Source organism: Macaca thibetana, chromosome 3 (genome assembly GCF_024542745.1).
Source record: "Macaca thibetana thibetana isolate TM-01 chromosome 3, ASM2454274v1, whole genome shotgun sequence".
Lineage (NCBI taxonomy): Eukaryota > Metazoa > Chordata > Mammalia > Primates > Cercopithecidae > Macaca > Macaca thibetana.
This window is the reverse complement of record NC_065580.1, coordinates 181,235,927-181,262,592: the sequence shown is the minus strand read 5'-3', so window position 1 is coordinate 181,262,592 and position 26,666 is coordinate 181,235,927. Positions and strand designations below refer to the sequence as shown.

Below are 26,666 nucleotides of genomic sequence, written 5' to 3'. Positions count from 1 at the left end.
CTGTAGTGTTATGATTAGTGTAGCTTTGTAGAAAATTTTAAAATTAGAAAATGTGATTTTTTTTCCAAGTCTGTTCTTTTTCAAGACTACTTTGTATATTCTGGATTCCATGCAGTTCCACATGAATTTTATGATCAGCTTGTCAAATTACAAAAAGAAAAATAGGTGGGATATTGATAGGGATTGTGTTGAATCTGTAGATGAGTATTTCCATCTTAACAACATTATGTGTATCAATTGATTTTTGACAAATGTGCCAAAATAATTAAACTGGGAAAATCTGGTCCTTTTAATATATGGTGTTGTACCATAGACTTAAATATCATAGCTAAAACTATTCTACCTCTAGAATAAAACACAGGAGAAAATCTTCATGACCATGAGTTAACCAAAGATTTCCTAGATATAACATCAAAAATATAATTCATAATAAATATTTGATAGCTTGGTCTTGAACAAAATTAAAAACTTTTGATCTTCAAATTATACCATGAAGGAAGGAATAAGAAAAGTGATAGTTTTGGAAAAATTATATCTGAACTTTTACAACTCAATAATATAATAAAACACCCAATAAAAATCCTTAGTAAAATATTTGAGTAGATATTTTACCAAAGAAGATATGAAAACATTAAGTAAGGAAAGAAAAGCAGTCCCAGGCTTCAAAGATTGGAAAGTGTGGGTAAATGGATTTATGGGGAAACTAATGAAGTAAAGTCCGCTTTCAGATTCCTCTGGTGCCCCTCTCTGAGCCTATAAGCACTGTCTGTAGTAAAGGAAAATTTACATTCTGCCTTTAGGTGGGAAAGGGGGAGAGAATAGGAAGACTTTTATCTTTGTAACTTTCTGCCCAACATTTAGGCTAACAGAGGGAAGGCTAAGAGATCCCCCCGCATCTTGTCTTTAGTTCAACTATTTTTCATATTCTAGCTTCCTTCAATATTATAGCAGCATTTATTCATACTATCCCTCGAATAAAAAAATCCTAATGTCCAACAACTATTTTATGGATAAATAAAATGTAATGTATCAATACAGTGGTATTTCATTATTTGCCAATAAAAAGGAATGAACTACTGATACATACAACAACCTACACAAACCTCAAAAACAATATGCTTAGTGAAAAAAGGCGAGCACAAAAGACTACATACTGTGTAATTTCATTTTTCTGAAATTCCAGAAAAAGCAAAACTATAGAGAGAGAAGTCAGGTTGCTGTTTGCCTGGAGCTAAGGCAAGAGCATGGATTAATTGTATACTGGCATGAGGGACAATTTTGGGTTAATAGAATCGTTCCAAAACTGGATTTTGGTGATAATTGCACAGCTATATAAATTTAATAAAATGAAACATCAAAACAGTAAAGAAAGGCATTATTACAGAACAATAGCTTACAATTTATAGGAATTTCAAGTAAGCGGTTTATTTGCTGATATCAGTAAGCAGATCTTCCTTTTGGATGTCTCTCTCTCTCTCTCTCTCTCTCTCTCTCTCTCTCTCTCTCTCTGCTTTACCTCCTGAACTTTGCTAGCACGTGGGGAGTATTACTGTGGATACTGCTTCTTTATCTGTTTTCGCTTATGGATTCTGGGTTTTCATTTAGTATCCATGAATCAAAAGGAAGTCTAGTTCCTTGTTATTGACTGTTGTTTAATTGTCTCACTATTCTGTGTTTTAGTCATTTACTATACTTCAATTGATCCTCTATCTGTATATTCTTGGTTGACTCTTCCCTGTGAGTTCTTTTAACAAAGATTAGTTTAATATTAATGTTTAAGCAATGTACAACACAGCTGTAGCCTAGCCCCTTATAATAAGTATATCCTGATACACATACACACACACACACACACATTCTATTTTTTTAATGTGATGAGCATAGTTTGAGAGGTAAGTGTAATGTGTATGTTAAGATTAGGTTATGAAGGCCGATTTTCACTGATGAGCATTATATTTTGGATTTCAGCTCTACTTTTCCAAATACCTGTCACTACAGTCACTATTCAAGTGCCCATCTCTATTGGAGCATGCCTCCTGGGCACATATTTTGTCACAGGCTTTGCTTAAAATTACAGCTCAATAAAATTTCTTATAACTACAGAGCATTCAGTTCTGTTGGCAGCAGTTATTTTCCACCTATTTGTATTGCTTGTGACTGAGTTCCAGCAAATCGCTTCACATTTTTTTCTCTGTTGTTATACTTACCCATTTTTATTCTCAATGCTAGATGTGATATTTATCCGACTGCCAACATTTTATATGCCCAACTCCATAGTTTTAAGTTGTTTTCAGATGAGCAGCTACGTAGTAATAGTAGACCAATAATGACAATATTCACAGATAGTCAGAAGGCGCTGCAGACTGACCTTTGTCTTCTCAATAAGCATTAAAAAAAGGACATATGTAAAATATATGTCTTTTATTGTAGTCTTATGATTTAAGATAAATTCATAAAATAATTTAAACATCTTAGCTGATTTCCACTTTAATTTTATGTTTCATTTTGGAGGCTAGTGCTTAAAATCCTAACTTCACACAGCAGGAAAGTGCCATGGCTGTGGCCTAAGCCAATGGCAAGATTCCAGATGGTGGCTTCCGGTTATAGATTATTTGCTGTATCTAGGATGATCATGACAGTGAATACTATGATGATGATAAGGAATATGACGATGATGATGAAGATGATTTTTGCTGTCAGAGAGTGGGGATATTCTCGACTGCCATCTTGAAAACTCCTCTTCGGAATTAATGAGGCCAGAAAAATATTCTGCTAATGTATATATAAAATAGGCATTCATCACCAGCATAATGAAATGTATGCTATATATTTTAGTTTTATTGCTTTGAATGGTAACATTTTAGTTGTGTCTTTATATATGTCTCTCTATAATAAAATTAGCTACATTAAATTTTTACCAGGCAATTAAGTCAATGAACACTGCTATCCTACTGGCTCTGAAATGAAGGCACACCCTTTCAGAGTGTACCCTATCAGAAAGAAAGAAGAGGAAAAAATATATAATTATTAATTTATGATGCTATGCAGGTAAATTCTCTACCTCATCGTTCTGCCACCCGACACCTGACTTAGGGTTTGAGCGTCATGACAGATTGTTTCTGTTGATGGTACTGTGATTCAGGCACCTAATTGTTCTCCCTTAAATCACTTTGGGTTGTGAATACTATAAAAACTTCAGTGTTTGCTTGATGAAGAGAAAATATATATTATAATGAAAATTTCCAAGATATGGCATTTCTTACATGTGATGCTTACATGTAACAAGTTGATGAGTATTTTGGACTCTTGTTAATAATTACTCATTGAAATATATGAGCTCTTTTTAACTAAGCTCAAAAGGGTAATCCATTATATTTAATATGCAAAGATTGATTGTGGTGGAACATATTATGAAATTTTGTTTTGTTTTGTTTTTGAAAAGGGAATATTGAATAGAACCAAATATTTTTTACTCTGCTTTTAAAAGGTACGATTTTTAACTAAAACAAATGTTCTCAACATATACCATTCCCTTCCCTATGATGGTGAATGTGCTGGCCAGTTGAGGGGGACTAAGATTTGGGTCCCAAAACTAATGAGCTTGAATCTTGTGTTTATTCACAGTAAATGATGTTGACAATAGCCATACATCACAAAACAGGCTAGATTAACAAAATAAAGTTACAGAGAAAAAATATTAACCCATATCGTGGGTAATTATTATAGAAAAGTCTTTCTACTTAACAATAACAATGAAAAAGCTACCCTTGTCCTTGTATTCCGATCACGAATACTTAATTATTCCTCTATCATATTAGGTGGAGGTATAACTTGAGTCCCATAAATGCATACTTATTTCCTTAACAAGCTGTTGGTATGAGAAAGGCTTAAACCTTTCTCTGAGATTGGTACATCAGTAGGTTGGGCATGTTGGTATGAGAAAGCCTTTCTTTCACCTTTAAGAAAGGCTTAAAGGCTAATTACCTTAGATGATGAGGCTTTATGAAACCACAAATACCTTGTAATTAATTTTGAACAATCACAAATTTTTTATAACTTTAATATTGTGTCTTATTGTAAAAATAAGTATTCATTGTAGAATATTTAGAAAATGAAATTAGGAGAAATAAAAATCCCTAAAAATAACTTACAATCCTATTACCTAGAAACAAACACTATCAACCATGTCTTCTATATTATTAAAGTTTAAAAATAGGCACCTAAGCCCCTCTAACAAAACTGGAATTGCAGTGTATATGTTATTTTATATCCTTCTTAGAAAACAAAAATCAAACTTTCATTAAATTCAGGTATCCTCAAACCTTGTTTGCTTGTGGGTGCAGATGTGAGTGTGGTAACCTCTCTGATTTTTCTGGCTTTTGTCTTCACCATCTGGATAGAACTTCAAGTTCTGTTCAAATGGTGACAAAGTTATGTCTGAGAATAGTCTAGTCGTTACTTAATTAGTTCTAGTACGATGTTTTGTGTTCCCTGCCACATAGTCCTTGGTGTCACCATATCCTACTGGTGCTACCATATCCCACCAGATTGTGATGGAACGTTGCTGTGCCCACCAGGCTTCATTGCTCCACTGGGCATTACCACTAATGTCCTGGGAACTCACGGGACAAAATTATGCAGGTCATTTGATGGCACAGTGGAAAAGCCTGCCTTTGTCCTCTTTGTGTTATGGTATATTAGAAGAATGCTAAAAGAATACTTTTATACCCAATGTTACACAAAGGAAATAGTAAAACAGTCCAGAGTAAACACACTGAATAAAATGAAACCACTTAAATGGATACTTACAAGGACTATGTTTTGTATAATATTAACCAGACAAAACCATGTGTATCATCAGGCTTTGTGAGGTTGGAGTTAACTGCTATTGAAGAGATGCTTCAGGCTCTGGTCAACACAACGAAAGACAGGGAACGGAAATCGCCATTTGATGTGAAGAGAGTGACTTTAAAAGAAGACAAGAAGAAGACACAAGAAGATTTGCTCCAAACTAGTTCTTCCCATAAAACCTCTGCGCCGGCTGGGCGTGGTGGCTCACGTCTGTCATCTCATCACTTTGGGAGGCTGAGGTGGGTGGATCACCTGAGGTCAGGAGTTCGACACTAGCCTGGCCAATATGGTGAAACCCCATCTCTACTAAAAATATGAAAATTAGCTGGGCTTGGTGGCGGGCGCCTGTAATTCCAGTTACTGTGGAGGCTGAGGCAGGAGAATTGCTTGAACTTGGGAGACGGGAGGTTGCAGTGAGCCGAGATCGCGCCATTGCACTCCAGCCTGGGCAACAAGAGTGAAACTTTGTCTCAAAAAAAAAAAAAAAAAAAAAAAAATCTCTGCCCCATCCTCCAACATGGAGTAGCCCCTGTGTCTCTGACCACTCCCTCATCTTCTCGACCTTTTTTGGATTTCTACTGATGCATTGAGAATTTTGATTGTCCTACAATTTACCTTGGTTAATGCAGACCTTAAACCTTGAAGTTCATGTTAAATGCCGTTTGTTTTTTTTTGTTGTTTTTTTTGTTTTTTTTGGTGTTTTCCACAGATATTTGCTAAAGCCTTTATATAGTGACATTATCCTCCCTGATCAGGTTCTTGATGATAAGTATTATTGAGTTTTTTTTTTTTTTTAAATTTTGTGGGCACATAGTAGGTATATATATTTGTGGGGTATATGGGATATTTTAATGCAGGCATACAGTGTGTAATAATCACATCAGAGTAAATGATGTGTCTATCACCTCAAGCATTTATCCTTTGTGTGATAAATAATTCATTATACTCTTTTAGTTATTTTAAAATTTTCTGTTTAACAATACATTTCCATGCCTTTTCTCTGAGATTGGTACATCAGTAGGTTGGGCATGTGTTAGGAAGCATCACACTGATTATTATCAGGCAAGTTTAGAAAACATTGTCTCACAATTCTCATTACCTTCCTTTTTCTTGTAGACCTCAGTTTACAGCTCTGGAGTTTAGAACCATCTGGACCTCACTCCCAGAAACACTAGTTTAATTGGTCTGTGTTAGGGTCTATGTGGCAGAGATGATTCGAACGCTCAGTGTTGATAACTACTATCTTAGGCAAAAATCAGATGCTTTTGCAATCACAGCAATTGTTCTACTATGAGTATCCTTCGAAGTATCTAATACTAATTTTTCAGACTGTTAAGATTACCTTTAGAAATGAAATTTGTTGGGTGAATTTGAAGCTTTTTAAAAATGATTGTTTCATGCATTTTTGAAATAAATTGCTGTTTTTGTTTCCCCATGCCTAAATATGTGGAATTTCAAGCTATCTCTGCTTATCTGCTGTGCTTCCAGCTTTTTATAGGAAAATTGGTTATGTTTGCGTATTGTGCTGTTAGCTGGGAAATTATGTGATTAGATTCATTTTAGGATTTTTAGGATGAAAACATGTCTGAAATAGCTCTTATTTAGGTTGCAGCAGCAGGCATAACTTAACACATGCAAAGCCACAATGAGGTGATTTGAGGACTGATTTTTTTCCACTTGCTGCTGTTGGGATCAAGTCAAAATTTGTCAGTCATTGAATCGGCCCTATGGATGTATTTGCTCTGGCATCGCTAACCAAGTGAAGTCTACCAGTTTGAGCAAAAAGCTCACTACATTTATTCTTACTGGTTGACAGTTTTATTTGTGGTCCCTATTTAAAATGGAGAAATTGAGCCCAGCCCTTAAACTTTTGGCTTTGGCAAAACTGCTTTGGACAAGATACAGAAAGCTAAAGAAGGAGCAGCTGAGATTTTTTCCTTAATAAACGTTTCCTTTATAAAGTTGGCAAACTGTAGACTACTAAATGGACAAGTTTAAGCATGTTGTTCGATGCCAGCATGACCTAGAATTTCTTGACCGGTAAGCACACTAGCTCCTTGTCACAGACAGTGTTGGTACTTTTCAGCCACATATCCCAGAAAAACTCCTTACACTTTTGAAGTTTTATAAATATCAATTTGTGGCCTTGGCGCACGTTAGAGGAGCAATGTGTGGCTTTGTAAGTGCTTAACAGCTATTTGCAAACTGTTTTCTTCTTGGTGCAACTTAGAATAATCAATCAACAATTAGCAAATGTTAAATAATAATCTCAAGGTGAACAACTTGTATTTGGAACAATGAGAAGGTTGTCTCTAATTTTTACTACTTTTCATTTCTGTGTTTCTATCGTACGAACACCAAGGTAAAAATGGTTTGAGGAAAAAAAGACAAAAAATGTTAAGTCATGAATTGAAAGTTTTTTCAGAAAGGAAGTTGTAGCCAACGGAATGGCAGTAGAGAAGTCATAAATACTTCATTCAATTAAGCATAATTTTTATGACTTTTCAAAACATAAAGGGAGAGTTAGGGAAAGGAATTTATGAGTGAGACTTATAAACTGTCCTATTTTCTTTTGGAATTTGAAAGGTGTTGATTTTTGGTAAGATTTTATATATACAAGATTGACCTCATTTTACCAATACCTGCTGAGCAATGCTTTCCGTATTTCCAGACCAGTCCAAGAAGAAGATGGGATATAAGAGATACTTGACAATTTCAAAGTCCTAGGCCCGCTTCCTGAGCTGAGCAAGGTAAGTTGTGGACTTTTTAGATCTCCACTTTACACAGACACCTACTTACTGGGTTCTATCAGACTCTGTCTTATGAATAACTTTTGAAAAAATATGTGGTGTCGATAAGATTCATTCAACGCTTTACTGATATTGATAATGTGTCTATTTACTCTGAGCCAGGCACTGTTCTGAGTGCTGGGGATTCAAACAAAATCAATGAAAGTCACTTTCATTCATTGTGAACAAAATCAATAAAACTCACTTTCTTGTGAAGATTATGTTTAATAGGGAAATACAGCGATAACACCTAATAGATATAATACATTCATCAAGTATAATAAGTAAAAATATAGTACATTAGAAGTTGCTGAATGTTATGGAACAGAAATTGTGCAGAAATGAGGGTGATTAAGAATGCAAAAATGGTGGTAGTTTTCAATGTTCAATAGAGTGCTCAAGAGTAGGGGTCTTTTAAACAGAAAAATACGGCAAAGACTAGAAGAAGGGGAATCAGAGAGCCATCTGGATATCTAAGGAAGCTGTGTTCTAGACAGAGGAAAAAGCCATATTTGAGGTGTGAAACTGCAAGTTCCAAGTTTCAGTGGCATGAAAGGAAATCAAGGGCTTAAAAAGCAGCTGATTTCATGTCTAGCTGGGTCTTAGAGGACAAGTGGAGAAGGATAGGCAGAAGCCAGATGATTGAACACTGTGTGTGCTCTGTTAAATTGTTTATACTTTATCCTATGGGGGCCAGTTTGTCTTTCACACAGGATACATTCATAGACAGGATAGATACATAGACTCTTATCTGCTGACCTTTGGATATAGGAGGCTCTCAATAAATGTCTAATGAATTAAAACATGTTTGATTTTTAAAAAGCTTCTAGTAGTGTAGTAGTGGCAAGAATTATAAGAAATAGTTCTTTTTCACAAACAATTGTATGAGTAAATTTTATCTGTAATAGTTTCCTATTGCCACCATAACAAATTACCACATTAGTGACAACACAAATTTATCATCTTGCAGTTCTATAGGCCACACAGCCAAGATTCAGTGGCTGTGGTCTGGGCTGACCACACCCAGACATCAGTGGTCTGGGCTGTTATCTGGGGAACAACTGGCTTCTAGGATCTTTCAGGTTGTTGACAGAGTCTAGTTCCCTGGTTTTAGTACCAAGGTCTCCATTTCCTTGCTGGTTGTCAGCTGGGGCTTGCTCTTATCTCCTAGAGGTCCTTCTCAGGCCCTTGCATGTGGGCCCCTGTATCTCAGAGCCAGCAACAACTTGAAGTCAAATCCTTCTTCGGATTAGATTTGTTCTGACTTTCTCTTTTCTTCCTCTTTTCCCATCACTCCATCTCTTAAAACCAATTCTCTGCCTTTCTTTTCTGATTTTAAAGGACCATGGAATTTCACTGAGCCTACCCAGATAATCCAGGATAAGCTCCCTGTTTAAGGTGATTAGTAACTGTGATGTTGTGAAATATATATTTGGTCTTTGTCCTATTTCCTGGCATACAGCTCTTAAAATCCTTAGAATCTCCAGAGTGGTAAGAGTGTCCTTTTTATGCTAATGAGATGCCTGTTCGTTGGGGCCATCTAGATTGCCTCATGATTGGGGGGCTGGTCACAAGAAAGACCACGCTATGACTATGCGGTTGGAACTTTAATCCCATCACCAACCTCCGGGTTGGAAGAGAAGATAAAGGATAAGTTGACCACTAATGGTCAGTGGTTTAATCAATCACACCTACATAATGAAACTTGCATTAAAACCCCCAAAGGACTGAGTTTTGATGGCTTGGGGATAGCTGAGCATTTGGAGGATTTGGGAGGGTGGTGCACCCATGGAGGGCATGGAAGCTCCGTGCCCCTTCCCAAATGCCTCACCTTATGCATCCCTTCCATCTGGATGTTCATCCGTATTCTTCGTCATATTCTATTTGGTATTATTGCAATTTTACATTATATAATATTGCAATAGCGTATTATAATATTACAATATAATTTGAAATATTCTTTATAATAAACCAATGTATGTGTGTTGCAGAGTGCTGTCATTTGCTGTAGTATATTAATAGAACCCAAGAAAGCAGTTGTGGGAACCTAGTTCGTCAGAAGCAAAGGTAAAACAACCTGAGGCTCGTGATTGGCATGAAAGGTAGTGGCAGTCTCAACCTGCGGGATCTCATGTTGCTTCCAGGTAGATAGTGTCAGAATTGATTTAGAGGACAGCCAGCTAGTGTCTGCTGCAGATACCTCTGTGGAATTGCCTGGCGTAGGTGGGAATGGCCCCCGCCCCTTGCCCCCTCACATTGGTGTCAGAAGTATTGAATGAGTGAATAATAATAGGAAAAGCACTTCAGATTTCTGTATTCTCACAGTAACCTTAATTGTATCTGCTATTAAGGTTAGTGTGGTGTTGTGCTTAGATTCATGTTTGAATAACTAGAGGATGGGTATCTTGTAGGAGACATCTTTAGAATTTTTACCTATCACAGTGTCATGTCTTGGGGTGACTCATGCTCAAATAATGATTTTTTTTTTTTTTCCTCCAGTGGGATACAGTTGAAGGGAGCTAGGTGGTAGTACAGAACCTATTCTCTGGGGAAGAACTGACATAGGAGTTGTTACTAAGTTGCAGTTGATGGTAAAGGGATAGTGAGTTGAGGGGTTCAATTTTTGAGGAGTGTTGCAGTCTAATTTAGAAGGCAGAAAAATGTCATTTCCAGTTAAGTCAATAGTGAGTAAACCAGAAAGCAGGGGATACAGAGAGCCAAGTATACAGTGATGCTTATTCATAGAATTAATCTGTCTGTAGGCATAGGTCTCCTTTGCTGGGTAGGGTTCAGGACAGGGCCTCGGTCTTCAGGCGGTGAAAGGCAATGGGGTGATCATGGGGTTTTAGGCAGAGGACAAGTCAAAATTAACCTATAGGGTTAAAATAAAATGAAAAGACAAAGAAAGCAAATGTGTAACAAGGGCAATTTAGGGACGAGAGCCAGCTGTATGCACTGCTTGATGACAACAATTTTGGCACTGACTTGATGTAAGTCATTTTTACAAAGAAGCTTAACAGTTTGTCAATAGTGCTGTATAAATACAAATGTCTAGTCTAAATCCTTCTGCCTTTAGAACATGTCCCATTTCTCCTCTTGTAAATGCAGTGACATAGCTGACAATATATAACAAGAGTTGGTAGCTTACTATGTTTCAGAGGTGGAAGCGGGCAACATTCCTCAATCGGCTTTTCTTTTGTTCTATAGACTTAAATATATATATATTTATACATATCTATTTATATATTTATATTTATAAATATATATTTACATATTATATATTTATATATATTTATAAATATATATTTATATATTTATATTTATATATTATATCTTTTTACATATTTATATTTATAAATATATATTTATATATTTATATTTATAAATACATATTTATGTTTATAAATACATATTTATATATTTATATTTATAAATACATATTTATATATTTATATATTTATATATTTATATATATTTATAAATATATATAAATATTTATATTTATATTTATATTTATAAATTTATATATATATATATATATTTATATATAAAAAATATATTTATATATATATATATATATATATATATTATATTATATATATATATATATATATATATAATATATAAATTTTTTATATATATTTATATATTTTTAAAATTTATATATTAAAAAATATATTTATATTTTTATATTTATTTATTTTATAAATATTTATATTTATATTTATATATATATATTTTTTGCCAAGTGGTTTACTTTTAGCACATGTTACAAAAAACTTTAGAGAAGAGAGAAAAAATGTGAATGCAAGTAGACATTTACAAAGATTGAAAATAACTTTTTTCCCCCTTTCCTAGTTTTAAATACTTTAAAACATTTGTTTTTGGTCTGAGAAAAAGAGAATATCTCTTGGTAACCTAGAAGGGTTCTTGGATCTGAAAGGAGAACCTTAATTAATCCTTTGGGGAAAACATCATTGAGACCGAGTGTTTTTAGGGCTCTTCCCCAGGCTACATTTGCTGGACTCTGCTCGCTGTCTTGTGACCAAAGACCTTCATGCCAGATAGCCATTTGCTATTAGATGTGAGTGTATGTGTGTCTGGTCGGGGAGAAGTTGGGGGAAAATGTGGTAATTATTGAGTAGCATTATTCTGTTTTTAGTCAACTTGCACCTCTATAATAAGCAAGTTTCTGCTTCACATTTTTCATCCATCTAGCTGACCTGGCTACAGCTGAACCTACCAGATGATTGACCATGGCATTATGGCATTAGCTGACACCTTACTGCCTCCAGTTTCCTGCTTTGGGTTGCCTCTCCCGGGGTTTGTCATATTTCAAGTCTGGTTCTTTGCCAGCCGGTTCACTATCCCAAAGATTGCTTTAGTTATTACATGAGCGAGCCATATGTGAGTTAAGTGATGATTAGTTCGTTAATTGGTACGAACTACTCTTTTAGATCATCATGCAGATATAAAATGCTGTGCATTTTGCTGCAGATTATTGATGCTTTTGCTGAGACAAACATAAGTTCATGTAGCAACGGCTATGGTTAGTGTAGCAGGTATTTGAAATAGAACAAAAACAATAGGAAAAAGGCAATGATTAAGTTCAAAAAAACATTTGGGACCAGAGATTTTTATTTTATTTTAATCGTCTCATTAAGGTTTCTAGCATTTCCCAGGATCCAGGTCCTCCCTGGCAGTCAAATGAGGCTGCTTTATTGAGTAGCCTCTGGGTTACTAATCCGATGAGTTGGCAGTAGGTACTAAGTAAGCTAAAGTTAGAGATTCATGCTCCCATAATTGACATAGATTATACCCTTATTCTTAAATTGAGCTGCAGATGAATTCTGTTTGTAAAAGGCTATGTACTGATGGCTCAGTACCATCTTCTCCCATTCTGGAGAAATTACTAGATATATCTTATTAAGAGAGGACCTGTGACGTAACTTGCATATTCAGAGGACAACGTGGGATATAAATGTGAAAGGGTAAGAAAGAGGAGTGCAGCCAGCTCATGATAGTTTGCCTTTTGGAAGTTTTCTGATAGGGTCACCGTATTCTGATTTGGAGACTGTGTAGGTTGTTCAGTTTTCTAGGCTAAGCTGAATTTATAGAAGTCTGAGGCATAGACTAGAATGCCATTTTTAGTTTTTAAAAGAGAAAACACAGGGGAAAAGCTCCTTGCCATGGGTCTTGGCAATGATTTTTTTATGTGTGACACCAAAAGTACAAGTAATAAAAGCAAACATAAACAAGTGGGACTACTTCAAATTGCACAGCCAAAAAATAAAATCAATAAAATAAAAAGGCAGCCTACAGAATAGGATAACAGTATTTGCAAACCATATATTTGGTAAGGATTTCATATCCAAAATATGTACAGAACTCACATAACTCAACAGCAATAATAATAGTAATAATAATAATGTGGTAGTTATTGAGTACCATTGCTATGCTGGTCCTTTACCCACTTTTTGTAAAGGACCAGCATAGACATTTCTTCAAAGAAGGCATACACATGGTCCAAGGTACCTGAAAAAGTGCCCAACATCACTAATCATCAGAAAAATCCAAATCAAAGTCCCAGTACAATATAACATTATATCTGCTAGGATGGCTGTTGTTGAAAAGACAAGGGATTATAAGTATTGGCAAGGGTGTGGAGAGAAGGAGACACTTTCACACTGTGAGTGGGAATACAAATTGGTACAGCCATTATGGAAAACAAGATGGAAGTTCCTAAAAAGTAATTTAAATTAAAACTACTGTACAATTCAGCAAGCCCAATTCTGGTTATATATTCAAAGTAAATGAAATCAGTATCTCAGTGGACACTCCCGTGTTCATTGGAGCATTACTGACAACAGTCAAGATACAAAAGTAACCCGTATCTATAAATGGATGAATGAATAAAGAAAATATAGTATGTATATTGACATACATATATGTATATAAAATGATATATTATCCAGCCATAAAAGAAAGGGAATCTTACCATTGCAACCACATAGATGAACCATTGGAAGACAGTGTCATTGTGGAAGATAGCAGGGTGATTCCTCAAGGATCTGGAACCAGAAATACCATTTGACCCAGCAATCCCATTACTGGTTATATGCCCAAAGGATTAGAAATCATTCTACTATAAAGTCACATGCACACGTATGTTTATTGCAGCACCATTGTGAATAATATTCACTATTCACAATAGCAAAGACTTGGAACCAACCCAAAAGCCCATCAAGGACAGACTGGATAAAGAAAATGTGGAACATATACACCATGGAATACTATGCAGTCATAGTTGTTTTTTGTTTGTTTGTTTTTTGTTTTTTTTTTAAGACAGAGTCCTGCTCTGTTGCCCAGGTTGGAGTGCAGTGACATCATCTCAGCTCACTGCACCTTCCACTTCCCAGGTTCAAATGATTCTCCTGCCTCAGCCTCCTGAGTAGCTGGGACTACAGGTGTGTGCCACCATGCCTGGCTAATTTTTGTATTTTTAGGAGAGACGGGGTTTCACCATGTTGCCCAAGTTAGTCTCAAACTCCTGACCTTGTGATCCACCCACCTCGGCCTCCCAAAGTGCTGGGATTACAGGTGTGGGCCACCACACTTGGCCACTGAATGGGTAATTCTATCTAATTTTTGAATTTGAGATTTTATTCCGTGTGACCACTTAGTTCAATATGGGCTTTCTCAATGATAAAAATTATGTTTTTCTCTTTATGGGCTAACTCCTTTACTTATTGTTCAATTAATTTAGAACTTGGGCAGCTAAGAACAATGTCAGTTACTGGCCTTTCCTGAAGTCCCAATTAATTGTTAAGCATTAAAAATACCTAAACCTAATGATTTTGTGTGGAGTACAAGAACATAAACTAATTAATCACTTTCAATTTATATAGAATCATATTTCAATGTAATGATTTATTTTCTGGTTTAACATTGCTGTTGAATAATTTTGGCATGAAAGTACATAGAGGCAGTCATAGTAAATTAATTAAAACTTTTTTTTTACTTTATGCATTTAATAATCTCCTGAGATATAAGGTCAAAATTATGTTAAATTATCTCAATACACAGTGGCTTAAAACAACAATCAGCTTTACCAGCTGCTATAATTCTGAGGAGTTGACTGCATTTAACTGAGTGGTTCACCTGCGTCACATGATGGATTGGCAACATCCAGAGGGGTGTTGGATGGGCCAGAATGTCCAAGATGGCTGCCTCATGTTGATGGCAGTTGTTGTGGTTGATAGCTCAGCTGGGGTTGCTGACAAGTATGTTCCTGTTCTCCATGTGGCTTGAGCCTCTTATAGCAGGTGAGAAATTAAGCTGACATTTCTCTTAAGGCCTCAGCTGGGAAGTCCCAGAATATCACTTCTGGTGCATTTCATTGGTTAAAGCTAGTCCCAAAGATAGATTCAAGGGGACAGGACATCAGCTTCACCTCTTGATGTGAAGAGTAGCACGTGCATACGAGGTGGGAGAATTTGTTAGTGTCATTCTTGGAGATTAACTTATCTGAGCAGGAAAAATTTTAATGCCTTACTTAGATTATTTCAAGGAAATTAATTCTCATAGTGTGAGAGATGCTTCCCTTTAGATACTTTAGATAATTCAAGCTACATCCTGAGGTGGAAAACCTCATATCCCCAACCAACAGACAGTGAGATCCTGGCCTCTCTGTCTCCACTGCATACCAGCAGACACCGGATGGAGAAAAGCCTTTGAAAGTAGGTGACAGAAGCTGCAAAATTTATAAGACACTGAAGGGGAAGTGGGATCTCATCATTGTCTCAGATTGGGATTCCTGGAGAATGTGTGGTACATGAGAGCCAGTTATCTGGCTCAGGTTGTTTTTGCTAATCTGACTCCCATACTTGGATTCTGTACAAATTTCAATGAAGAACAGCTTACTCTACCACTGGAAACTACTGTGTATTCTTTTTGGGGGAATGATGGGTGAAGCAATATCAACGTCATGTAGAGGAGAAGTATCTCCTTTCCTCTTTGTCCAGCTATCACCACCATCATCATCATCCACCACATTGTGAATTACAAGTGGTGAGGAGTGTGCCTACAGTTTGAATAATGGCATGATCAATTCCTTTTACTTTTTCCTCTCCAAGTCTATATACACTCCTTGTGTAGGGATAGAACAGAACCTAGATTACTTGAGTATAGAAGCTTTTATACCTATAGAACTTAGAACTTTTTGTAGAGAAAATGGTGTATTCAGGGGAGAGACAGCATTCGTCTAAGGTAAAAAGAGAGTTTATGCCAAGTATTTCAACATGCAGGAGGGTTTTATTTCAGATGAAACAGGCAAGGAAGTATCATTGCAAGAGAATGCATCTGTAATATTTGGAAAGGCAAAGATAGGATATGTCAGATGTGAGGGAGTGGGTTTGGGTAAAAAGTATATGTAGCTGGGTCAGGCGTGATGCCTCATGCCTGTAATCCCAGCACTTTGGGAGGCCGAGATGGGTGGATTGCTTGGGGTCAGGAGTTCAAGACCAGCCTGGCCAACAAAACGCTGTCTGTACTAAAAATACAAAAATTAGCCAGGCGTGGTGGTACATGCCTGTAATTCCAGCTACTTGGAAGGTTGAGGCAGGAGAACTGCACGAACCTGGGAGACTGAGGTTGCAGTGAGCCGAGATCACACCACTGCACTCCAGCCTGGGTAACAGAGCAAGATGCTGTATTAAAAAAAAAAAAAAAAAAATTAGCTGAAGAAGTTTGTCTTCTATTACATGATAAAGTCCTCAGCAGTAAGAATTATATTTGGGATGACCATGGCATGCTACAAAATAATTTTAGTGTTCAATATTTGTTCAACATTGGCAAGTAAATGATGACAAGCTATTATATAATAGCTTGACAGAAAACAGTATGAAAGAAGGATGTTTTAATATGGTATTTTTCTATGTTTGAAGATTGGGGCAAATGATTTAAAATTCTGCTTTTGAGAGCTCTTAATTTAGAAAAATAGGTTACTGTGCTATAGGAGTTTATTTTTATTCACTTTGGAATTTATATTTTAATTCAACTTTGGGATTCACATTTACTTAAAATAATTTCTTGACATTCATTTGAAACATGAAATGTAATGAATAATTAAAATAATTAAAATTTCAAGAGAGGATTTGATAAGTAAGCTTATATTCCAACTCTAAAATATTCTGGTATTCCCCAGCTAATACTGGAAACCATCTGTGATGGTTAATACTGAGTGTCAGTTTGATTGGATTGAAGGATACAAAGTATTGATCCTGGGTGTGTCTGTGAGGGTGTTGCCAAAAGAGATTAACATTTGAGTCAGTGGACTGTGGAAGTAGATCCACCCTTAATCGGGTGGGTTTCTGGTCGTTAATACTTAATAAACTCTCTAATCTATCTATCTATCTATCTATCTATCTATCTATCTATCTATCTATCTATCTTTCCTATTAGTTCTGTCCCTCTAAGGAAACCTTGACTAATACAGCATCATTTTGATTTCTTTAGAAAGTAGCTAACTTTTTTCCCCCATGTTTTATATTTCCTTCTTTCTATGTATGTTTGTGAAACAATGTCACTTTTATTTATTTTTATGCTAATATTTGTAATCAGTTATTATACTGTGTTCTAGATATAAAAATATGAGGCATTTAAGCCGAATCTACTCTGACCCGGAACTTCCTTCTTGAATAAATTCCTCATTTGAACTTAGTTGAACTTCCTCTTTTCATCAGTAAATGACAGAATGTTTGACTTCGTGATCTGTGAGCAATACATACAGCTAACTGAAGAAAAGGATGAAACAAACTTTATTAAGCCTGCTTTTTTAGAAACAGAAAATTATAAAAGTCACTGTTTTGGTCAGTGTCCTTCGACATTTTGTCAGCTTTAGCATGTTATTATTTTAGCAGGAGTAATTGCTTCGATCACCTAATCAACGTCACTAGCTTCATATTAAAGGAAGTGTAAATCGTCATCTTGCAAAGGTTTAAGACCTTCTCTGTAAAGAATGTGAGAAGTCAGGTTTCTTTTTAAAAGTATATGCAGTGCCTACTTTTCTGTTTTTTGTCTGCTGGGATTACTGTGATTCTGGTACTTCATAGTGCCAGGTTTTTGAGTTCTACATGGGTATGTGAAGTCTTACTACCTAGAAAACTATGAGCTGCTAGATCATCATCTTAACAAGCCAAAAACTGGTTTCTATGAAACCAATTTCCTCACTTGATCGTTTCAATTAGAAAAATGGAAAATCCTATGAGTCATTAGATCATTCTTTGAAAATAAATATTTTTAGGAGGTTCTATCTTCATTTTTACATTTAGAAAGATAATTGAATGTAATTTTTCATTGCATATTTTAACCTGTAAAATTTTTAATTATTATTATATTTTACTCAGATGGGAACATAATAATACTACAGATAGCATCCAATTTTGCTAAATACAAGCATCTCGAAAAGCCAGCATCTTTAATGGGACATGAAGAGTGTGTCAAGTTAAAGAAAACAAAACTTTATTATTGTTTACTTTTTTTTTTTGTATTTTACAGCATGCAACCTCAAAGAGAAAAGTTTAAGGAAATCACCTCAGGACAAAAAATTACAATGTAAAGAGAATTATTTATCTCCAAATTCCAGATTACCCCCCTGCCCAACCCCTGCCAGCAGCACCACCCACATGGTTTCTCATTTAGTTTCGAGTTAGTTTAACAAAATAGACTCTGCAATCTGGATAAAGTAGTAAGTCACTTCAGGTATGGTACTGATAGGATGCTCCTATGGACACTGCAGATTTTAAGTACTATCTTTTTATAATATAGGAGGCATATGCAAGCCTGTCATATGTGGAGATGCCGTGCATCCATCATATATACTACATGCTGTTTTAGAAGACACATTATCCATTTAGGTGTCTTATAACAACCTACATGGAAAGTTACTTTCCAGTGTGTTCAAGGTTCCTTATCTGATTCTGCAGAGGTTGAGATCTGAGCAGGTCACTATTTCTGGAGGCTTGTTACTTGATGAGAAATACTAATAAATATCTCCCATCAGACATCTCATCTTTTTGCACATTCCTATAATACTCTTACGCTTTCTACAAACATATAAATACCATCCATTTATATATTCTTATTTAACCCCTGGTTAAGATATTGGCATCAGTTTGTTTTAACAACAATAACATAATTATCCCTAACAATCAGCATTATAAAAGCTGTCATAATCACTTACATAACTACAACTATTATCTAGATAATAGTTAATAAGTTAGATTAATAAGAATTCAGTGTTACTCAGCACATTGCTATAATGTTTTCATGTGCTTTTATCTTATAAGCTAAATCTTATGAGCTGTTACTTCTGGAATAGAACAATATTTCATTAATATATTTAAAATTTTAAATTAATAAACATTTTCTTCCAAGAGATTCTGGTTCTATGGAGAAAAAATAATGTGATCAACAATTTCTATTGCTGGAAACAAACTAACAAATCATTTAGCTCGAAAGCCCCTCTCTTACAAATACAGGAACTGAGCTGACTGACCCCTCGTTTAATGACCGTGCTATTAACAGGTAATGCAGTTTCGAAGGACAGCACAGGCTGAATACAGAAATCTCTTTCCAACAGGTGGTCAGTCTTTACAACAATTGAATACTAATTATTTTTACTCACTAAAATTTGGCTAAGACTGAAATGGTAAACCATGTGAGTCTCTCAGGAGAGTTTTTAATAAAATAAGTAGGGCCTTTATCATTGCTGAATGGTCTTTGTACAGAATGGACCCACAAGCCTCACCTGTTGTAGATGGGATTGCTTTGAGAGAAGTGGATTTGCTGAAAAGCAGATGGAAGAACACAGGATTTAGAATTGGCATATTTGACTATAGCTTCTGCATCTACTTGTCTTTGTGTTACAGAAATGATTAGAGAGAAGAAGTGGGAAAAATTCATAAACTTCATTATGATTATTTTTCATTTTAAGGAGGACATGGGACCTTTATTAAAAAAAAAAAAGAAGTTTCCCATACGTGAAAGATTCTTATTTCTATAATGGGGAAATGGCGAGACTATGAAAGAAAAAACAAATATGTAATTGAACTTTAACATATAATGCCAAAATAAACTATAGGTCACCTTTGGCAGTATATAATGTTTAAAAATAATTTCAATGTTTAAAATGCCTTAAGAGAGGACTGTTAAGATCAGATTGAGAAGATAAAAGAATTGATGTTTTAGGGTGCCATTCTACTCTAGAGCGCTGTAATTTCTATGGTTATGATGGTTCTCCTTTGTTAAATAAGGACTTATAAAAATTATTTATTTTATGTTTGTATTTATTTATTTGCCTGTTGGTACTAGTCATCTGCTTCCCCTTATTTCCCTCAACCTACTATGACAACTAATCAAATGTAATATTTTAAGACTATTTACCAAGGTTGCTTTAAATTTTTGTCTTCTTTGTAAAGTGCGAAAATTATTTATTTTAAAGTTAGCATTCATTTCATTATTCCTTCTTTAATAAAGTATTTATTGGCCAGGCACAGTGGCTCACACCTTGTAATCCCAGCACTTTGGGAGGCTGAGGCGGGTGGATCATAAGGTCAGGAGTTTGAGACCAACCTGGCCAACATGGTAAAACCCTGCCTATACTAAAAAAACAAAACTTAGCTGGGCGTAGTGGTGCGCCCTTGTAATCCCAGCTACTCAGGAGGCTGAGGCAGGAGAATCGCTTGAACCCGGGAGGCGGACGTTGCAGTGAGCTGAGATCGCACCACTGCACTCCAGCCTGGGTGACAGAGCAAGATTCTGTCTCCTCTGTCTCAAAAAATTAATAAATAAATAAATAAATAAATAAATAAATAAAAATAGGTAAATAAATAAAGTATTTATTGAAGGATGGAATTCATGTACTTCCAAAGTTCTGAGAGGCAAAGCATGGTGATGGCTGATTCTTTGCCCGTTATATCTTGCTATGTTATCAGAGCAAGTCAAACATATAATTATAATATAGTTTAAGAAGTGCTGTAATAGAGGAACAGTACTACTATGGGAATTCTGAAGAAAGGAATGAAAATCAGACAGGGGGAAGGGAAAATGTTTTCTCTTTCTGAATAGCCAGGGATATTTATGACATTGCACTGATAAATGCAGAGATCTCATTCATGCCTCCCTGAGCTAATGTGTATGTTTCCCTTACTGCTATGCAAACTTCTTTAAGAAGGGAGACATTGTCTACAGTATCTAGAATAGTCTTTTGGATACAGTAGACGTATACATGAAATAAGGATACACATTAATTACTTTCTCAGTAAGCTTGATAAAATGGAAGATGCTCAATAACAGTTCAGTTTCTTGTCCCTTGAGAAGTGGTGCATGAATTGTAGCCTGGGTAAATTTCATGTCTTTGTATGCTTTTGTTTCTTTTTTATGTCTAAATAGTAAATCAGGAGGAATTTCTTGGATATGCTGGTGATTAAGACTTGATTCTTTGGTTTTAATAATGTTAACATATTGAGGTTTAGTTGTGACTGACTATGAAATTCATTGTTTTTTACTTACATAAAATCGAATTACAGAAGCTTTGGCCAAAGAATAATTGTATAATATAGAGTGTCTGAACTTGCAAGCTGTATCTGATTCGTGAACATTTATTAACATGGCCTTATGTATTAGAATGTCCTCTACAAACATGTCAAATTATCAAAATTCAAAGCTTTTCATTTTCAAAAGCTGCCTAAAATGCCACCCTCTCAAGACAATCACCCTAGAAGTCATGGTCTCTTCTCCGAACCATTGTAATTCCTTGGTTCTTTCAATAAAGAATTAAATGCTTTCCAGTTTCTTTCTGGTCTTGATTGTTCTCAGGGATCTCCTCAGAGTTATTTTTTATATTTTGTTTGAAAATTTGAAGAGTTATTTGTGGATGAATTCTCATAGAATATATTTAATTATGGAGGTTCTAATTATACTTCATACATGAGAAGTAATTCTGAAACAAAAAAGTCAAATGCCTTAAACTCTTTATGGGCTGCTTTATTCATCAAAGGAGATGTAGAATTAACCCATTAGAAGTACTCTGCTTTCTCTGAGGGGAACTTAATTGTACAGTAGATTGGTATATAAATTGAAATGTAATTATTTGCTGTTTTATTAACATATTTTAAAAGTAATTGAATATTTGCAGATGAGAGGGAAAGAAGCAATAAATCAAGCTACAAAGCATTTATTGAACACATACTTGCTCTTTTAAAAAAATTACATTCTAGTTTATATAATGCGAATGCAGGAATGTTCCCTTTCTTTCCTAGTCTTCTTCATCCTTCAGTTTAAAAGAAAGACATCAAGTTGACATTTTGGGAAGACAGAGGCAGTAGCTTACATTTTGATTCTCCCTAAGTGTTTCTATTATGCAAATACAGAGGGAGAAAACCAACTGGAAAGTGTGGCAGTGTTCTGAGAATAGCACTCAAAGCTGGAAGGGCTTTCTCCGGATCTAATTTGCTGGTTGGTTCATGCAGACAACAGTAAGGTACGGATCCTAAGAACTCTCATACTATAAAACAGATGCTCTCTTCCAGGTCAAAGCTTTGAAATAGGAGACACTTTTAGGACTAGAATTCAAACTGACCAGGATAGTGACAGCAAGCTCAAAGGAAAATGTTGGTCCGGGAGTCAGGAGTTGGCAAACTTTTTCAGTAAAGGTCCATAAAGTAAATTTGCAAGGTCTATTGGGGTCCACATGCGGTCTCCTATATTTATTTCCTCCCTCTCTCTCTTCTTTCCTTTTTTATTTTCAACTCTTGAAAAGCCTAAAAACTGTTCTTAGCTTGCGAGCAATATAAAACAGGCCCAAGGTTCGTATTTAGTACACAGGTTGTAGTTTGCCTCCCTTGAACTCCGTAGAACTGAAAAAGAGAAGCAGGGGAAGCAGGTCTCAGAAAGTAGGACTCCTTACAGTCTTTACCACTTTATGAAAACAACAACAGAGGGCGCTTTAGAGCCACAAAGTTGGAAATGCTAACAGGGCTCATCACTCTTTTCTAAAAGGACGTGAAAACTTGTTTTACTTAAAACAGAGCAATAGAAAAAGGTAAGTCAAATCTTATGCCAATTTAATATTGGGGAAAAAAGAAAAAGGAGTACCAGAAATCCTTACAGATTAAAAACATTCTCGAGAGACATACTCTCAAAGAAATAAACACTGTAACCTAATATTTGAAAACAAAATACGCCTGTAGTCCCAGCTACTCGGGAGGCTGAGGCAGGAGAATGGCGTAAACCCGGGAGGCGGAGCTTGCAGTGAGCCGAGATCGAGCCACTGCACTCCAGCCTGGGCGACAGAGCGAGACTCCGTCTCAAAAAAAAAAAAAAAAGAATATGATAAGAAGTGTGAGTGACCAACATACATTAGAATAATGAAAACACAGAAATGTACTAAAATATACTATTCTGAAGAAATGTTTGCAGTTTTTTTTGTGTACATGCACACATGTATAAAATAAGTTGATTGAATGAATGCTGATTTCCATTGTCAAACGTGAACCTAAAAAATTAACTCTCCCTCTTTAGTCTTTTGTATCGAAAAGAGGATCTCTGGGTTTTGTAAAGCATATGATGAAATACTGTCTTAATTCTCTATCTCTTCTCTTACCAGGTATTTTAAGAGAGAATTTCCTGATTTTTGAAACCATCTAATGATTGGAGTATGTACTAAACAGATGGTAGTTTATTTCGTGAGAAATTTTATTGAACAAGTACATGATAATAGAAATAATATTTACAAGTTCAGAAGTTAGAATAAACCCTGTTTTCAATAAGCAAATTATATGAGTGAGATAGATATTTTCTTACATTCATTTCTTCATTGTTGTTTTGATCAAGTCTCAAAGGATGATTAAATCTGTTGAAATTTATCAAAGTTATCATTTATCTGAAAGATGACCTTTTCTAAACTACATAGTGCACTTAATCCATTATATGAATGCGCACCATTCTGGGAGGAGAGGATTGCCACTTTTCTAATATTACACTTCTTGTAATCAATGCTGTTCTCAGGAGGATTTTTGTTTCATGGACTAGATGTTCTTTGTAAATTCTCAACATGACCTAATATAAAAATCAATGCATCTTTAGGTAAGTTCATTTCTATTATTAGATCTGGCTGTAGCTTCACGCTAACGTGTTTCGAAATATAAGCAGCTCCCTACCATAGGGCATGGCTTTTTCCTGGTAATGTATTAAATTTCATTATGGTAAAAACCATTACAATAAAATCCACTACAGTCTCCCAGCTCCAGCAGATTGCCAGCAATGTGTGTGCTTTAATGTTCTCATTACAATATTTATCTTGATTAAGGCAAAAATACTTTTGTCCAGGCTGTATCTCTATTAGTGATCTCTCCCCACAACAACAGAACATGGAGTTCCTGGCTTAGCAAGGACTGAAGGAAGCACTTTACCATGACACTTGAGCGGGGACAGACAGATAAACGACTGGGAGCTCGGAGCAGAAGGAAGGACAGCCATGCACCCAGCACTGGTTACAAGATAGATTAGCATGAACAATGTATTTCACAGACTAAGAAAATGATGATTAATTCTACATTTGGCCTATTCTTGATGAAACGTGCCCAAATTGAACAAAAGGTGCCAAAAGAATCCCTGGGGGCGTTTAAGGTCTGCTTTATTTTATTCCCTTTTTGACCGGGGAGGTGATTAAGTACCTGCAACTTGGTTTTTTTAGCCATCATTAGAGCATTCCAGCACAAGGAAAGAATTTAGAGGCTCTTTGAAGTGGTTGTAGAAAGATTTGCATTGAACTACACTCCTCCTAGAATCCAGAGTATGTGGAATACTTCAGTGACTGAGGTTTCTATTCATCTTACTCTTCCCTCAGAGGACAACTTTTTGTAAATCTTACGTGTATTTGGATGTGGGTGGCGTTTTATTGGTCACCCACATTTTTCATTATGTATTAAAAATCTCATTCATAATCTGGCTTCCTAATGATGTGTTTGATTGAAATAGTCAAGCTATGCTTTTTCAAGTTTAGCATAGTGAAAAGAGAGGTAGTTCTGAAGCAACATTATTGTACATATGCAAAGGAGCTGTGAGTCAGCAAGTTAGCAGAAATTCTTGGGGCCTGATCACAATGGTGGTGTGAGAGGTGTTCTCCAGGTGAGTTGGAAAGGGGCGAAAGGGCAGTTAGAGGACACAATGGAGAAAATCAATCTTCAAAGCTTCATTGTAAAATTTCAATATTTAGTTTGAATTATTTCCAGAATAATAGACATGCTCAAAATAACGACATTAAAAATAGTCTTTGGACATGTGATTCTTGGATTGTCTGCCAGTTGGGATAATAAGAACTCTTGTGTCCTTTGATTAGCACTGATAATTTTATTCCATTGCTTACTCTAATTCTCATGTTGGTGTCCCATCATTAATATTTTGTGACATCATCTTGAATCTTAAAAGCAAAAGTATACAAAATGGTTCTTAAAATTCCATTGCTGTGTGCCATGAGCATTTTTTTTGACATTTCATGTTCTGTGATGTTTAAGGGGAAAACATCATGAAAATCGTTACCCTAATATTATTATCCAACATGGCTGCTCACAGGTTAGGAGGAAAAGCTCCAGGATTGTTGCAGGGGGATGGCGACTCACCTAGTGAGGAAGTAGACTAAAAGTTGAGAGTTGTTCTTTTAATCTCTTAAAGAGTTCTTTTGCATAAAGCTTCTTTTTCTGAGGAGTGGTGAAGATTGTAATGACGGTCCCTTCTTGTACTCTTCCCCAGTTTTGCATGACAATTGGCTAGCAAATTTGTCAATATGGTCCAATTAGTCTTGATCCTCATGAACAAATAAATGAGAAATAAAAAAGAATATTGAAATCAATTATAAATCCATAGTGCATGCAAAATTGAGAACTATGGCCCATTCAGTGAGAGACCTAGATGTTACAGGACTGAAGATAGCAGCTACCTAGTTGAGGGAACTTCTATTTAGTGGAAAGAAAGTAAGTGTAGCCTTTAGGTGCCCAGTGATATTAATTCTAATCTGCCAATTACCAGTGACATGACCTTCAAAAGACCCTCAAGTTTTCTGGATCTTCATTACATAAATGGCAAAAAAAAAAAAAAAAAAAAAAAGGATTTCTCAGATGACATTTCATTACAACACTCTGTGAATAGTTTTTATTCATTATATTCTTACAAGATTGGTGTATTTTGGTTTATAAGAAAAGATCTCATTTTTATTTTATGCAATTAACCTAAGGAAATACTTAAAGAAAGGAGGACACAGCCATAAACAGTTCTAGAAGGGTCATTTCTCTCCGTGTCTCTTCTGGATTCTTTATAGATGTATTTAAGAGAACAAAAAGAAAAGATCAAGAACGAAGAAAACAGTGTTATTTAGTTACACATCTTTCAGTGTCAAAGAATTATTTGACACCTTGAAGATACTTTTCACTAGGATTCTTGATTGGTCAGAGAATGCTAAATACAAGATTTTTCTGGGAAAAGAATGACTTTTATGATAATCAATGTTCTTTGTTCGATTTCTGGACAAAAATCTTAGCCCTTCAATAACGGCCTTTTCTAATTCTGTTTTGTAATTGCAGTAAGGCATCTTGGAGGATTTATCTCTAGTGATACAGGCCAGCAGTATGTGGCCTTTTCTTGAACCCGTCAGAATTGTGACTTTTCTTTGAACTCTTGGCTGCTTGGTGCTACTGACCTTGTTGCTCATTTATAACTTGGGTGCCATTTATCACTCCCAGACTTACAGATATTGTTGTGGAAAGAGACGGAATGCAATCATTCATGCCACTGCCTCTTTCTAGTGGTGCCTTCCAGCTTCCTTCCTTACAGGATAACTGATAGGGAGAGATTAGTGACAAAGCTGTAATTCTATTGAGGGATTGTGATGTAACTGTATCATAAACCATGAAGTGAGACTCCAGAGATTTGAGATCACCAGAATGCTGAGATTAAGTTACAGCAGCCACA

At 35.6% G+C, this 26,666-nt stretch overlaps 1 long non-coding RNA gene across 1 annotated transcript in view; it reads left to right on the top strand.

Annotated features, from left to right (window-relative positions):
* Positions 1-26,666, top strand: part of LOC126950777 (uncharacterized) — a 143,027-nt gene that overhangs the window by 31,718 nt on the left and 84,643 nt on the right. The window contains exon 2 of the long non-coding RNA XR_007724293.1: positions 7,523-7,601. This is a non-coding gene — a long non-coding RNA (uncharacterized LOC126950777). The remainder of the gene's footprint in view (positions 1-7,522; positions 7,602-26,666) is intronic.